Source organism: Orcinus orca, chromosome 2, assembly GCF_937001465.1.
Source record: "Orcinus orca chromosome 2, mOrcOrc1.1, whole genome shotgun sequence".
In the NCBI taxonomy this organism is placed as follows: domain Eukaryota; kingdom Metazoa; phylum Chordata; class Mammalia; order Artiodactyla; family Delphinidae; genus Orcinus; species Orcinus orca.
Window position 1 is genome coordinate 37,901,553 of NC_064560.1, and position 13,887 is coordinate 37,915,439.

Below are 13,887 nucleotides of genomic sequence, written 5' to 3' on the forward strand. Positions count from 1 at the left end.
AGAATGTCCTCAATGATGCACTTGGCCAAAAATGGCGTATGCGTTTTTCCTGAATATATTCAGGAAAAAACGCATACGCCCTTTTTGGCCAACCAAGCAAGCTTGCAAAGGAAATCTGCACTACAATGAAGTCTCACTGCCCCCTGGTCAAAAGGGCCATCTGAAAAAAGTGTAAAATCCAGAAAGGCAGGACTGGCCATGGAGAACTGGGAGCCTTGTTATGCTGATGGGCGGGATGTAAATTGCCAAAAGCCACTCTGTAGAAGTGTATGGTGTTTCCTGAAACATCTAAAAAACAAAGCAACAGAGCCTAGGGCACTTCCACTTATGGTCCTATAGCTTAGGGAAATTAAAATCAAAAAGACACAGAAACCCCAATGTTTGGGATGGCTCTGTTTACAAGAACCTCATTTACCGTACAAGTTCAATATCACAGAAAGCAAAGAATGGATACAGACGTTGTGGTACTTACGTACAATGCAATATCACTCAGCAATGAAATCTATGTCATCAGGCCCGTAGCAGCATAATGAGTTGATTCAGGTACGATGACTCTAAGTGAAATAAGTCACACAGAAAAAGAAACATCATAAGATATCACTAATACACGGAATGTAAACTTGGCTACACAGGAACTGAATTACAAAACAGAACAGGGTCTCAAATGTAGAAAACCAACTTATGCTTGCTTAAGGGGAAAGGTGAGTTGGGGTGCTGCATAAAACCAGAGATTGAAATTAGCACAGATACTGTTCCATTAGCCAAATATGTAATAGACAAGAGCTACTCCTTGCTCAATGAAGTGGACTCAACACCCCATATTAAACGCCTAAGAATATACCTGACTAGTAAGAATCTTAAAACCTATGGATTTATATGTCTCCGAAAGAGAATCAAGCGTGTGTACAGCGGCATTAACGCAGCAGTGATAGGATTGGTGAGGTTCGGTGAGCAAATGCAGACCCTTTGAAGTCATATTGCATGGTACCCATTCCATGGGTCTCAACTCTCCAGGTTTAAGGGATTCTTCCTTCAGCTAAAACATGCATGTGGAACCCAGAATATGATCCACCGTGTGATCGGGAAACGTGTTCAAATGTGTCTCAGTTTTCGCCCCTAGTACTCGGGTGCAACATTCCAGACGCTTTACTAACACTCTCTCCACTTGGAGAGTCAGTGCCTTTAACCTCCTCTTTGGCCCAGTTTGCAATTTCTGCGGAAGATGAACAGGAATAGGGAGAACCAATGAGAGACTAGCTGAAGGTGTCTGGACGGGCAAATTTAACTCTCATTTCCCACCAGGAAGAGGAATTAACCAAAGCCTCAGCGTGCAATGCCAGAACCACACTAGGGCCTGAAGCAATCCTGCGGTGTTGCGGCCAGCTCACAAGAAAGCGAGTTGAAGAAAGGAGCTCAGGGGCACTGTAATTCACAAACTTGCAGAGTTATAAATGACAGCTATCGTCCAAAAATATATTGAAGTAAGGCTGCCAAGAGGACTTGAAAGCGGGGCAGAATTGCAGGAAACCGATTTCAGGAGGTAGACTGGAATTGCATGTAAAGCATAGGAAAAGAGGCAGAACGTCCACAATGATGCACTTGGCCAAAAAGTGCGTATGCGTTTTTTCCTGCATATATTCAGGAAAAAACGCATACGCCCTTTTTGGCCAAGGAAGCAAGCTTGCAAAGGAAATCTGCACTACAATGAAGTCTCACTGCCCCCAGGTCAAAAGGGCCATCTGAAAAAAGTGTAAAATCCAGAAAGGCAGGACAGGCCATGGAGAACTGGGAGCCTTGTTATGCTGATGGGCGGGATGTAAATTTCCAACAGCCACTCTGGAGAAATGTATGATGTTTCCTGAAACATCTACAAAACAAAGCAACAGAGCCTAGGGCACTTCCACTTATGGTCCTATAGCTTAGGGAAATTAAAATCAAAAAGACACAGCCACCCCAAACTTTGGGCCGGCTCTGTTTACAAGCACCTCGTTTACGGTACAAGTTCAATATCACAGAAAGAGAAAAATGGATAAAGACGTTGTGGTACTTACGTACAATGCAATATCACTCAGCAATGAAAACTATGTCATCAGGCCCGTAGCAGCATAATGAGTGGATTCAGGTACGATGATTCTAAGTGAAATAAGTCACACAGAAAAAGAAACATCATAAGATATCACTACTAGACGGAATGTAAACTTGGCTACACTGGAACTGAATTACAAAACAGAAAGGGTCTCAAATGTAGAAAACCAACTTATGCTTGCTTAAGGGGAAAGGTGAGTTGCGGTGCTGCATAAAACCAGAGATTGAAATTAGCACAGATACCATTCCATAAGCCAAATATGTAATAGACAAGAGCTACTCCTTGCTCAACGAAGAGGACTCAACACCACATATTAAACGCGAAAGAATATACCTGACTAGTAAGAATCTTATAACCTATGGATTTATATGTCTCTGAAAGAGAATCAAGCATGTGTACAGCGGCATAAACGCAGCAGTGATAGGATTGGGGAGGTTCAGTGAGGAAACGCAGACCCTTTAAAGTCATATTGCATGGTACCCGTTCCATGGGTCTCAACTCTCCAGGTTTAAGGGATTCTTCCTTCAGCTAAAACATGCATGTGGAACCCAGATTATGGTCCACCGTGTGATCAGGAAAGGTGTTCAAATGTGTCTCAGTTTTCGTCCCCTGGTACTCGGGTGCAACATTCCAGACGCTTTACTAACACTCTCCCCACTTGGAGAGTCAGTGCCTTTAACCTCCTGTTTGGCCCAGTTTGCAATTTCTGCGGAAGATGAACAGGAATAGGGAGAACCAATGAGAGACTAGCTGGAGGTGTCTGGACGGGCAAATTTAACTCTCATTCCCCACCAGGAAGAGGAATTAACCAAAGGCTCAGCGTGCCGTGCCGGAACCACACTAGGGCCTGAAGCAATCCTGTGGTGTTGCGGCCAGCTCACAAGGAAGCGAGTTGAAGAAAGGAGCTCAGGGGCACTGTAATTCACAAACCTGCAGAGTTATAAATGACAGCAATCGTCCAAAAATATATGGAAGTAAGGCTGCCATGAGGACTTGAAAGCGGGGCATAATTGCAGGAAACCGATTTCAGGAGGTAGACTGGAATTGCATGTATACCATAGGAAAAGACGCAGAACGTCCACATTGATGCACTTGGCCAAAAAGGGCGTATGCGTTTTTTCCTGAATATATTCAGGAAAAAACGCATACGCCCTTTTTGGCCAACCAAGCAAGCTTGCAAAGAAATCTGCACTACAATGGTGTCTCACTGTCCCCGGTCAAAAGGGCCATATGAAAAAAGTGTAAAATCCAGAAAGGCAGGGCAGGCCATGGAGAACTGGGAGCCTTGTTATGCTGATGGGCGGGATGTAAATTGACAACAGCCACTCTGTAGAAGTGTATGGTGTTTCCTGAAACATCTAAAAAACAAAGCAACAGAGCCTAGGGCACTTCCACTTATGTTCCTATAGCTTAGGGAAATTAAAATCAAAAAGACACAGAAACCCCAATGTTTGGGATGGCTCTGTTTACAAGAACCTCATTTACCGTACAAGTTCAATATCACAGAAAGCAAAGAATGGATACAGACGTTGTGGTACTTACGTACAATGCAATATCACTCAGCAATGAAATCTATGTCATCAGGCCCGTAGCAGCATAATGAGTGGATTCAGGTACGATGATTCTAAGTGAAATAAGTCACACAGAAAAAGAAACATCATAAGATATCACTACTACACGGAATGTAAACTTGGCTACACAGGAACTGAATTACAAAACAGAACAGGGTCTCAAATGTAGAAAACCAACTTATGCTTGCTTAAGGGGAAAGGTGAGTTGCGGTGCTGCATAAAACCAGAGATTGAAATTAGCACAGATACCGTTCCATAAGCTAAATATGTAATAGACAAGAGCTACTCCTTGCTCAACGAAGTGGACTCAACACCCCATATTAAACGCCTAAGAACATACCTGACTAGTAAGAATCTTAAAACCTATGGATTTATATGTCTCCGAAAGAGAATCAAGCGTGTGTACAGTGGCATAAACGCAGCAGTGATAGGATTGGTGAGGTTCGGTGAGCAAATGCAGACCCTTTGAAGTCATATTGCATGGTACCCCTTCCATGGGTCTCAACTCTCCAGGTTTAAGGGATTCTTCCTTCAGCTAAAACATGCATGTGGAACCCAGAGTATGATCCACCGTGTGATCGGGAAACGTGTTCAAATGTATCTCATTTTTCGTCCCCTGCTACTCGGTGCAACTTTCCAGACGCTTTACTAACACTCTCCCCACTTGGAGAGTCAGTGCCTTTAACCTCCTCTTTGGACCAGTTTGCAATTTCTGCGTAAGATGAACAGGAATAAGGAGAAGCAATGGGAGACTATCTGTAGGTGTCTGGACGGGCTAATTTAACTCTCATTTCCCACCAGGAAGTCGAATGAACCAAAGGCTCTGCGTGCCGTGCTGGAACTAGATTAGGGCCTGAAGAGATCCTGCGGTTTTGCGGCCAGCTCACAGGAAAGCAAGTTGAAGAAAGGAGCTGAGGGGCACTGTAATTCACAAACCTGTGGAGTTATAAATGACAGCTATCATCCAAAATTATACTGAAGTAAGGCTGCGAAGAGGACTTGAATGCGGGGCAGAATTGCTGGAAACCGATTTCAGAAGGTACACGGGAGTCGCTCTTAAAGCATAGGAAAAGAGACAGAACTTGGAAAATAACGCACTTGGCAAAAATGGGCATATGTGTTTTATCCAGAGCTCTCATAACTGAGGGGAGGAGACTCCCAGCAGGTTCCAACTGCCAACAGAGGGCCCACGTCTACAAGGTGGCATGCGCCAGCCAGGCAGTAGTGACCTCACAGCAGAGGGCCTATCTCACAGAAGGGTGAGGAACCGAGGCAGGATGAGACTCTCGTCAGAGGGCCCACAACACCAAGGGGATGGGAACCAGTCAGGACTGTTCTCGCACCAGTGGGGCCACATCATCGAAAGGTGAGGAACCCAGCACATGTGGCCTCATATCAGAGGACATACATCACAAAGGGGATGGGAGTGAGGCAGGTAGGAGTAGCCTAAAAACAGAGGGCCCAAAGAATAAAAAAGGTGAGGAATCCAGCAGTTGGAACCTCCCAGCAGGTGGCCGAGAGCACAGAAGCTATGGGATTCAGGCAGGAGTGAACTAACACCAGAGAGCCCACATCATGAAACTGTGAGCAACCCAGGCATTGGGACCTCAGAGCAGAAAGCCCACATCCCCATGGGGATGGGAACCTGACAGGAGTGTCCTGGCATCACTGGGCTCACATCAGAAAACGTGGGGAGCCCAGCAGTTAGAGCCTGATGCTAGAGGGCCATCATCACCGAGGGCAGGAGGCTCCCAGCAGGTTCCATGTGCCAACAGAGGGCCCACGTCGCCAAGGTGATGTGTGCAAGTCAGGCAGGATTGACCTCACAGCAGAGGGCCTACCTCACAGAAGAGTGAGGAACCCAGCCAGGATAAGACTGTCACCAGAAGGCCCACATCACCAAGGGGATGGGAACCAGGCAGGAGTGTCCTCACACCAGTGGGGCCACATCATTGAAAGTTGCGGAACCCAGCACATGTGGCCTCAAACCAGAAGACCCACATCACGAAGGGGTTGCGAGTGAGGCAGGCAGGAGGAGCATCACAACACAGGACCCATAGAATACAAAAGTTGAGGAATCGAGCAGCTGGAACCTCCCAGCAGGTGGCCAAGAGCACAGAGGCTATGGGATCCAGGCCACAGTGAACTAACACCAGAGAGCTCACATCATGAAATTGTGATCAACCCAGACGTTGGAACCTCAGAGCAGAAGACCCACATCCCCGTGGAGATGGGAACCTAAGAGGAGTGCCCGAGCATCACTGGGCTCACTAAGAAAAGTTGGGGAGCCCAGCAGTTAGGGCCTGATGTCAGAGGGCCCTCATCACAGAGGTGAGGAGGCTCCCAGCAGGGTCCAAGTGCCACCAGAGGGCTCATGTCAACAAGGCGAGGTGAGCAAGCCAGGCAAGAGTTACCTGATAGTAGAGGGCCCACCTCACAGATGGGTGAGGAACCCAGCCAGGATCAGACTCTCACCAGAGGGCCCACATCACAAAGGGGATGGGAACCGGTCAGGATTATCCTCACACCAGTGGGGCCTCATCATCTTAAGGTGAGGAACCCAGCACATGTGTCCTCAAACCAGAGGACCCACATCACCAAGGGCCTTGGAGTGAGGCAGGCAGGAGTAGCCTCACAACACAGGGCACATAATATAAAAAACGTGAGGATTCCAGCATTTAGACCTTCCAGCAGGCGGCCCAGAACACCGAGGCTATGGGATCCAGGCCACAGTGAACTCACAGCAGAGGGCCCACATCATAAAACTGTGAGCAACCCAGGCGTTGGGACCTCAGCGCAGAAGGCCCACATCCCCATGGGAATGGGAACCTGGCTGGAGTGTCCTCGCACCACTGGGCACACATCAGAAAATGTGGGGAGCCCACCATTTAGGGCCTGACGCAAGAGGGCCGTCATCACCGAGAGGAGGAGGCACCCTGCATGCTCCAACTGCCACCAGAGGGCTCACGTCTCCAAGGTGACGTGTGCCAGCCAGGCAGGAGTGACCTCACAGCAGAGGGCCTACCTCACAGAACGTTGAGGAACCCAGCCAGGATTAGACTCTCGCCAGAGGGCCCACCTCACCAAGGGGATGGGAACCAGGCAGGAGTGTCCTCACACGAGTGGGGCCACATCATCGAAAGGTGAGGAACGCAGCACATGTGGCCTCAAGCCATAGGACAGTCATCACCAAGGGGCTGGCAGTGAGGCAGGCAGGAGGAGCCTCACAACAGAGGGCACATAGAATAAAAAAGTTGAGGAATCCAGCAGTTGGAACCTCCCAGCAGGCGGCTCAGAGCACCGATGATAAGGGATCCTTGCCAGAGTGAACTCACAGCAGAGGGCCCACATCATGGTACTGTGAGCAAGCCAGCCGTTTTGACCTCAGAGCAGAAGGCCCATATCCCCATGGGGGTGGGAACCTGGCAAGAGTGTCCTCACTCACTTGGCGCACATCAGAAAATGTGGGGAGCCCAGCAGTTATGGCCTAAGGCAAGAGGGCCCTCATCACCGAGGGGAGGAGGATCCCAGCACACTCCAACTACCACCAGAGGGCCCACGTCGTCAAGGTGATGTGTGCCAGACAGGCATGATTGACCTCACAGCAGAGGGCCCACCTCACAGAAGGGTGAGGAACCCAGCCAGGATCAGACTCTCACCTGAGGGCCCACATCAGCAAGGGGATGGGAACCAGTCAGGACTGTCTTCCCTCCAGTGGGGCCACATCATCGAAAGGTGCGGAACCCAGCACATGTGGCCTCAAATCAGAGGACACATATCACAAAGGGAATGGGAGTGAGGCAGGCAGGAGTAGCCTAAAAACAGAGGGCCCAAAGAATAAGAAAGGTGAGGAATCCAGCAGTTGGAACCTCCCAGCAGGCGGCCGAGAGCACAGATGCTATGGGATGCAGGCAGGAGTGAACTAACAGCAGAGAGCCCACATCATGAAACTGTGAGCAACCCAGGCGTTGGGACATCAGAGCAGAAGGCCCACATCCCAATGGGGATGTGAACCTGGCTGGAGTGTCCTCACACCACTGGGCGTACATCACAAAATGTGGGGAGCCCAGCAGTTAGGGCCTGACACCAGAGGGCCCTCATCACTGAGGGGAGGAGGCTCCCAGCAGGCTCCAAGTGCCACCAGAGGGCTCATGTCCACAAGGCGAGGTGAGCAAGCCAGGCAGGAGTGACCTCACAGCAGACGGCCCACCTCACAGATGGGTGAGGAACCCAGCCAGGATCAGACTCTCAACAGAGGGCCCACATCACCAAGGGGATGTGAACCAGGCAGGAGTCTCCTAAGACCATTGGTCCCACATCATCGAAAGGTGAGGAACCCAGCACATGTGGCCTCAAACCAGATGACACACATCACGAAGGGGCTGGGAGTGAGGCAGGCAGGAGGATCCTCACAACAGAGGGCCCAAAAAATTAAAAAAGTGAGGAATCCGGCAGTTGGAACCTCCCAGCAGGCGGCCAAGAGCACAGAGGCTATGGGATCCAGGCCTCTGTGAACTAACACCAGAGAGCCCACATCACGAAAATGTGAACAACCCAGCCGTTGGGACCTCAGAGCACAAGGCCCACATCCCCATGGAGATGGGATCCTAAGAGGAGTGCCAAAGCATCACTGGGCTCACTAAGAAAAGTTGGTGAGCCCAGCAGTTACGCCCTGACGCAAGAGGGCCCTCATCACCGAGGGGAGGAGGCTCCCAGCAGGCTCCAAGTGCCACCAGAGGGCTCATGTCCACAAGGCGAGGTGAGCAAGCCAGGCAGGAGTGACCTCACAGCAGACGGCCCACCTCACAGATGGGTGAGGAACCCAGCCAGGAACAGACTCTCACCAGGGGGTCCACATAACCACGTGGATGAGAACCAGGCAGGAGTGTCCTCACACTAGTGGGGCCACATCATCGAAAGGTGAGGAACCCAGCAAAGGTGGCCACAAACCAGAGGACCCACATCACCAAGGGGTTGAGAGTGAGGTAGGTGTCTGGACGGGCATATTTAACACTCATTTCCCACCAGGAAGAGGAATTAACCAAAGGCTCAGCGTGCCCTGCCAGAAGCAGATTAGGGCCTGAAGCAGTCTTGCGGGTTTGCGGCCAGCTCACAAGAAAGCGAGTTGAAGAAAGGAGCTCAGGGACCCTGTAATTCACAAACCTGCAGAGTTATAAATGACAGATAACGTCCAAAAATATATTGAAGTAAGGCTGCGAAGAGGACTTGAAAGCGGGGCAGAATTTCAGGAAACCGATTTCAGGAGGTAGACTGGATTTGCATTTAAAGCATAGGAAAAGAGGCAGAACATCGACAATGATGCACTTGGCAAAAAAGGGCGTATGAGTTTGTTCCTGAATATATTCAGGAAAAAACACATACGCCCTTTTTGGCAAACCAAGCAAGCTTGCAATGGAAATCCGAACTACTATGAAGTGTCACTTCCCCCTGGTCTAAAGGGCCATCTGAGAAAAGTGTAAAATCCAGAAAGGCAGGACAGGCCATGGAGAACTGGGAGCCTTGTTATGCTGATGGGCAGGATGTAAATTGCCAACAGCCACTCTGGAGAAGTGTATGGTGTTTCCTGATACATCTGAAAAACAAAGCAACAGAGTCTAGGGCATTTCCACTTATGGTCTTATAGCTTAGGGAAATTAAAATAAAAAAGACACAGCCACCCCAAAGTTTGGGACGGCTCTGTTTACAGGAACCTCTTCTACAGTACAAGTTAAATACCCCAGAGAACAAATAATTGATAAAGAAGTTGCGGTACGTACGTACAACAGAATACCACTCAGCAATGAAATCTGTGTCACCAGGCCTGTACTAGCATAATGAGTGGATTGAGGCACGGTGATTCTATGTGAAATAAGTCACACAGAAAAAGAAACATCATAAGGTGTCACTAATGCACGGAATGTAAACTTGGCTACACATGAACTGAATTACAAAACAGAACAGGGTCTCAAGTTTAGAAAACCAACTTATGCTTGCTTAAGGGGAAAGGTGAGTTGGGGTGCTGCATAAAACCAGAGTTTGAAATTAGCACAGATAGCGTTCCATAAGCCAAATATGTAATAGACAAGACCTACCCCTTGCTCAACGAAATGGACTCAACAATGACTCAACCTCACACCTGTTAGAATGGGCATCATCTGAAAATCTACAAACAACAAATGCTGGAAAGGGTGTGGAGAAAAGGAACCCTCTTCCACTATTGTTGGGAATATAAATTGATACAGTCACTATGGAGAACAATATGGAGTTTCTTAAGAAACTAATAATAGAATTACCATATGATACAGCAATCCCAGTACTGGACATATACCCAGACAAAACCATAAATCAAAAAGAGACATTCACTGCAATGTTCATTGCATCACTATTTACAATATCGAGGTAATGGAAGCAACCTAAATGCCCACAGACAGACGAATGCATAAAGATGTGGTACATATATAAAATGGAATATTACTAAGCCATGAAAGGAATGAAATTGGGTCATTTGTAGAGACGTCGATGGATCTAGAGACTGTCATACAGAGTGAAGTAAGTCAGAAAGAGAAGAACAAATCTTGTATATTCATGCATATATGTGGAACCTAGAAAAACTGTACAGATTAACCGTCTTGCAAGGCATAAATAGAGCAACAGATGTAGACAACAATCGTATGGACAACAAGGGGGGAAAGCTCTTGGGGGGGTGGTGGTGGGAGGAGTTGAGAGATTGGGATTGGCATGTAAACATTTATATGTATAAAATAGATAACCAATAAGAACCTGCTGTATAAAAATATAAAATAAAATTCAAAATTAAAAAGAAATAAAATTTAAAAAATAAAACAGAAAAAACAATTATTCCCTTCACATACATGTATTTATATGAATAAATTATTTCCATGCTTATATCTGTAAATACAAAAAAGAGGAATAAAATCTACCTTCAACCAAAAACGAAAAAGAGAAAAAAAAAAAACAGAACCCACCAGTTACTCAGAGGAAAACCGTATCAGGGCACTTGCTCCAGTTGTAAACAATTCTGAAGTTGGTCAGTGGTGGGGAATCGTCTCCCATTCAGCCAGCAGCCCCCACACAACAAGCGTCCTCATTGCAAAGCTGGGGCACCGTGCCGAGGCATCTGTGAGTAAACGTGAGCTGAGCCCCAGGCCAGTTGCTGCTGAACTGTTCCCACCCTTCCCAGGTAAAACACCTGAATATATACAAGGACTTGAAAGCCTAGAGGAAGGGCCATGGAGCCACACGAGTGACAGCATGCCAGCTGACTTGGTGCCTGCAGGCCAGCCAGGATGGTCCTGGCCCTGGGTGCTCTTCTGGAAGATTTCCATTTCCCTGCCTGAGATACCCGTCCTGTCCCTGCCCCCACTGCTTTTTTCCTTCCTCACCTCTGCCCAGGGAGAAATTCCAGCAGCAGGTATGGGTGACACATCCTCTTCTTTAGCAGGTGGCAGCCTGGCAACTGCTGCAGAAAGTCCAGCAGAGCCCCACTCACACTGGGCCACCCACAAAGCTGTGGCCTCTCACTCCCTCCCACCAGCCCAGCCCCGAGACTGCTGACAGGGCAGAGAAAATGGCGTCAGGCACAGCTGCAGGGGCTCTTGCTGCCTGGAGTGGGATTTATATTGATCTCAACCCAGGCACACCTGGGGAGGGCTGGCCGGCAGTAAGGCTGCCCAGGTCAGCCAATCATCACCCCTCAGGGGCTCACAGTTGCAGAAAATGGAACTTGCTGAACCGGCCAGGTCCAAGGAACAGGTGTGGGCTCCTGAGAGTCAGGATAGACAAGGGGCTGCAGCTTTGGCTTGTTTTCTAATCATTTTATCTGGCCCATGAGTGGGAGACAACTTCAAGAAAACCCTCTCCTAATGAGAGGAACCCAGGAGTCAGGGAGAGGAGGGGGTGGGTGGTGGTTGGAGACAGAGGCCTGGTGCCCTGGGTGCAGTGGAAGTCTCTGGAAGACCAGGTGGAGGGAGGCCACACAGAGTGATGTCCAGGGTCACAGACCTGTCGGAGCTGCTGTTTGTTAGTTCAAGTCCTGCTCTGAGGTGCTCTGTGTCAGCTCTGAGCGACAGGTGAGCTGGGGGTGCTCTTCAATGAGGGCTATGTGCACGGTTCCTGTGTGCCCAGCCCTGCCACGGTACCTGCAAGGGTAGCTCTGTATCCTGGGAGGGGCCTGACCATGAGAGCCCCGTGGGCTGGGTTGGGGGTGGGGTACCTGCCCAGGAGAGCTCCATATCCTGGGATTGGCCTGACCACGAGAGCCCCATGGGCTGCTGGGGACCTGGTAAAGGATGTCAGGACAGTCAGTGAAGCCACCGAGGATATACCTCCAGTTGCTCCTGATTCCTACACCCTGCTGGTCATTCTACCAACCACCAGGACATGGTATTCTGTATTAGTCTTCAATGATGCCTTCTTTTGTATTCCATTAGTCCCAGAGTCACAAGAAATTTTGGCTTGTGAGTGGCAGGACTCAACATACGACTAAAACAATACTTCCGGGCCGTCTTGCCCCAAGGGTTCAAAAATTCCCACACCATCTTTGGGGAAAGCTTAGCTAGAGACCGAAAAGTTCTACCTCTGGAAAAGGAAACCCTCCTTCAATATGCAGATGACATTCTGATCGCCAGCCCTACTAAGGAGGACTCTGAACTACCAAGCCAATAAAGGATAGAAGTTGTCCAAAGCTCAAATATCACAGACTGCGGTGACCTGCCTGGGCTTCATTCTCACACAAGGTCAGAGAAGCCCATCCCAGGAAAGGGAAGAAACCATTTGCAGCCTTACCCCTTTCTAAAACTAGAAGACAGCTTAGGGGTTCCTGGGGAGGCCAGGGTTTGCTGCTTCTGGATCCCTAACTACAGTCTACTAGCTGGGCCTCTATATGAAACACTGAAAGGAAAAGATGATGATCCTTTTGAACAGAATCCAGAAGTGGCCTTTCAAGAATGGAAAGAGCAGTCAATTCAGACCCTTGCCCTGGAACTCCCTAATTGAGCTAAACCCTTTGACCTTTCCATTCCCGGTGAAAGGTGAATCGCCATTGGAGAATTAGTGCAAAAACTGGGACCACTTGAAATGGAACAACGCAAGAATGCCATCCAGGTAGGATAAACTACAGTCACCAAGGGGCTTGGCCCACTGCCACATCTGGCCAAGATACTGGCGGTATCTAAAAACCTGGAAATCAGCAGCCCAAAAGGCCACCTCCCTCCTAAGGGAAAAGGACCCCACGTGGTGATCCTAATCACCTACCATGCCCTGAAGTTGCAGGGTTCGCTCCGTGGGCACACCGACCTCGAGTGAGGAGGCCCTCCAACTCCAACATCCAGAGAGATAACCGGGGGCAACAGGACACCATGACGACTCGTGTGAACATCACTTGACCTGGAGTTTCTCTCATAAAACAACAATAGTGTGTCCCGAAGGAGTAGACTACAGCTTGCAGGACTTACTGCACCCGGAGGGGAGCTAATAATCTTGGCGGGGGAACCGTATATCACACTGTCACCATAGAAAAGCCTACAGACACCGTGATGATGGTGGCCAATAAGACCGGCTGGACTCCTGTTTACTTCAAAAGGCTGTTGACTCAGTGGCCATCATGGTCCTTGATCACCACTGACCCTGGACTGTCTGGGAGTTGAGCGGGCAGGGCTCTGACACCTGGTGCTGTTTTTACGTTAATTCAGGGGCCTAATTGAAGAAAGAGCAGACTACTGGTCAGAGCATCAGGCTGGCAGAAACGGTCAGCCTAAGGTGGCCGAACAAATGTGGGGCGGGGTGAAATCGGCCCCCACAGCGTCTCTGCACATCTCTTTCCTGGACCCTTAAAGGTCATTAGAATCTATAACACTTCCAATGCTGGTGCTCAGGCGGACGAGCAGGGAGGCAGGGGTCCTGGGGCCAATCAACGTCACCTGGAGGCTGCTGGGGAGAAGTTCTGACCCTCGTCCCCTGGTATGAGGGCTCCCAACTCAGCACTCAGCAGTTACAGAAGAAGGGTCTGCACCCTCAGCACTCCAAGAATGAGGAACGGGACAAAAGGCAGAGGAGGGGTTTGTCCCCAGCAAAGCCCATTAAAAATCCCTGGGAGATAAAAATAGAATCTGGGCAATAAAGTCAAGTCTGACCTTTTTTATCCTTTGTGCTTTGTCTAATTTCACGTGCTCCTAGGGTCCCGCATGCAGAGGTTCCACACCCGGCACTTCA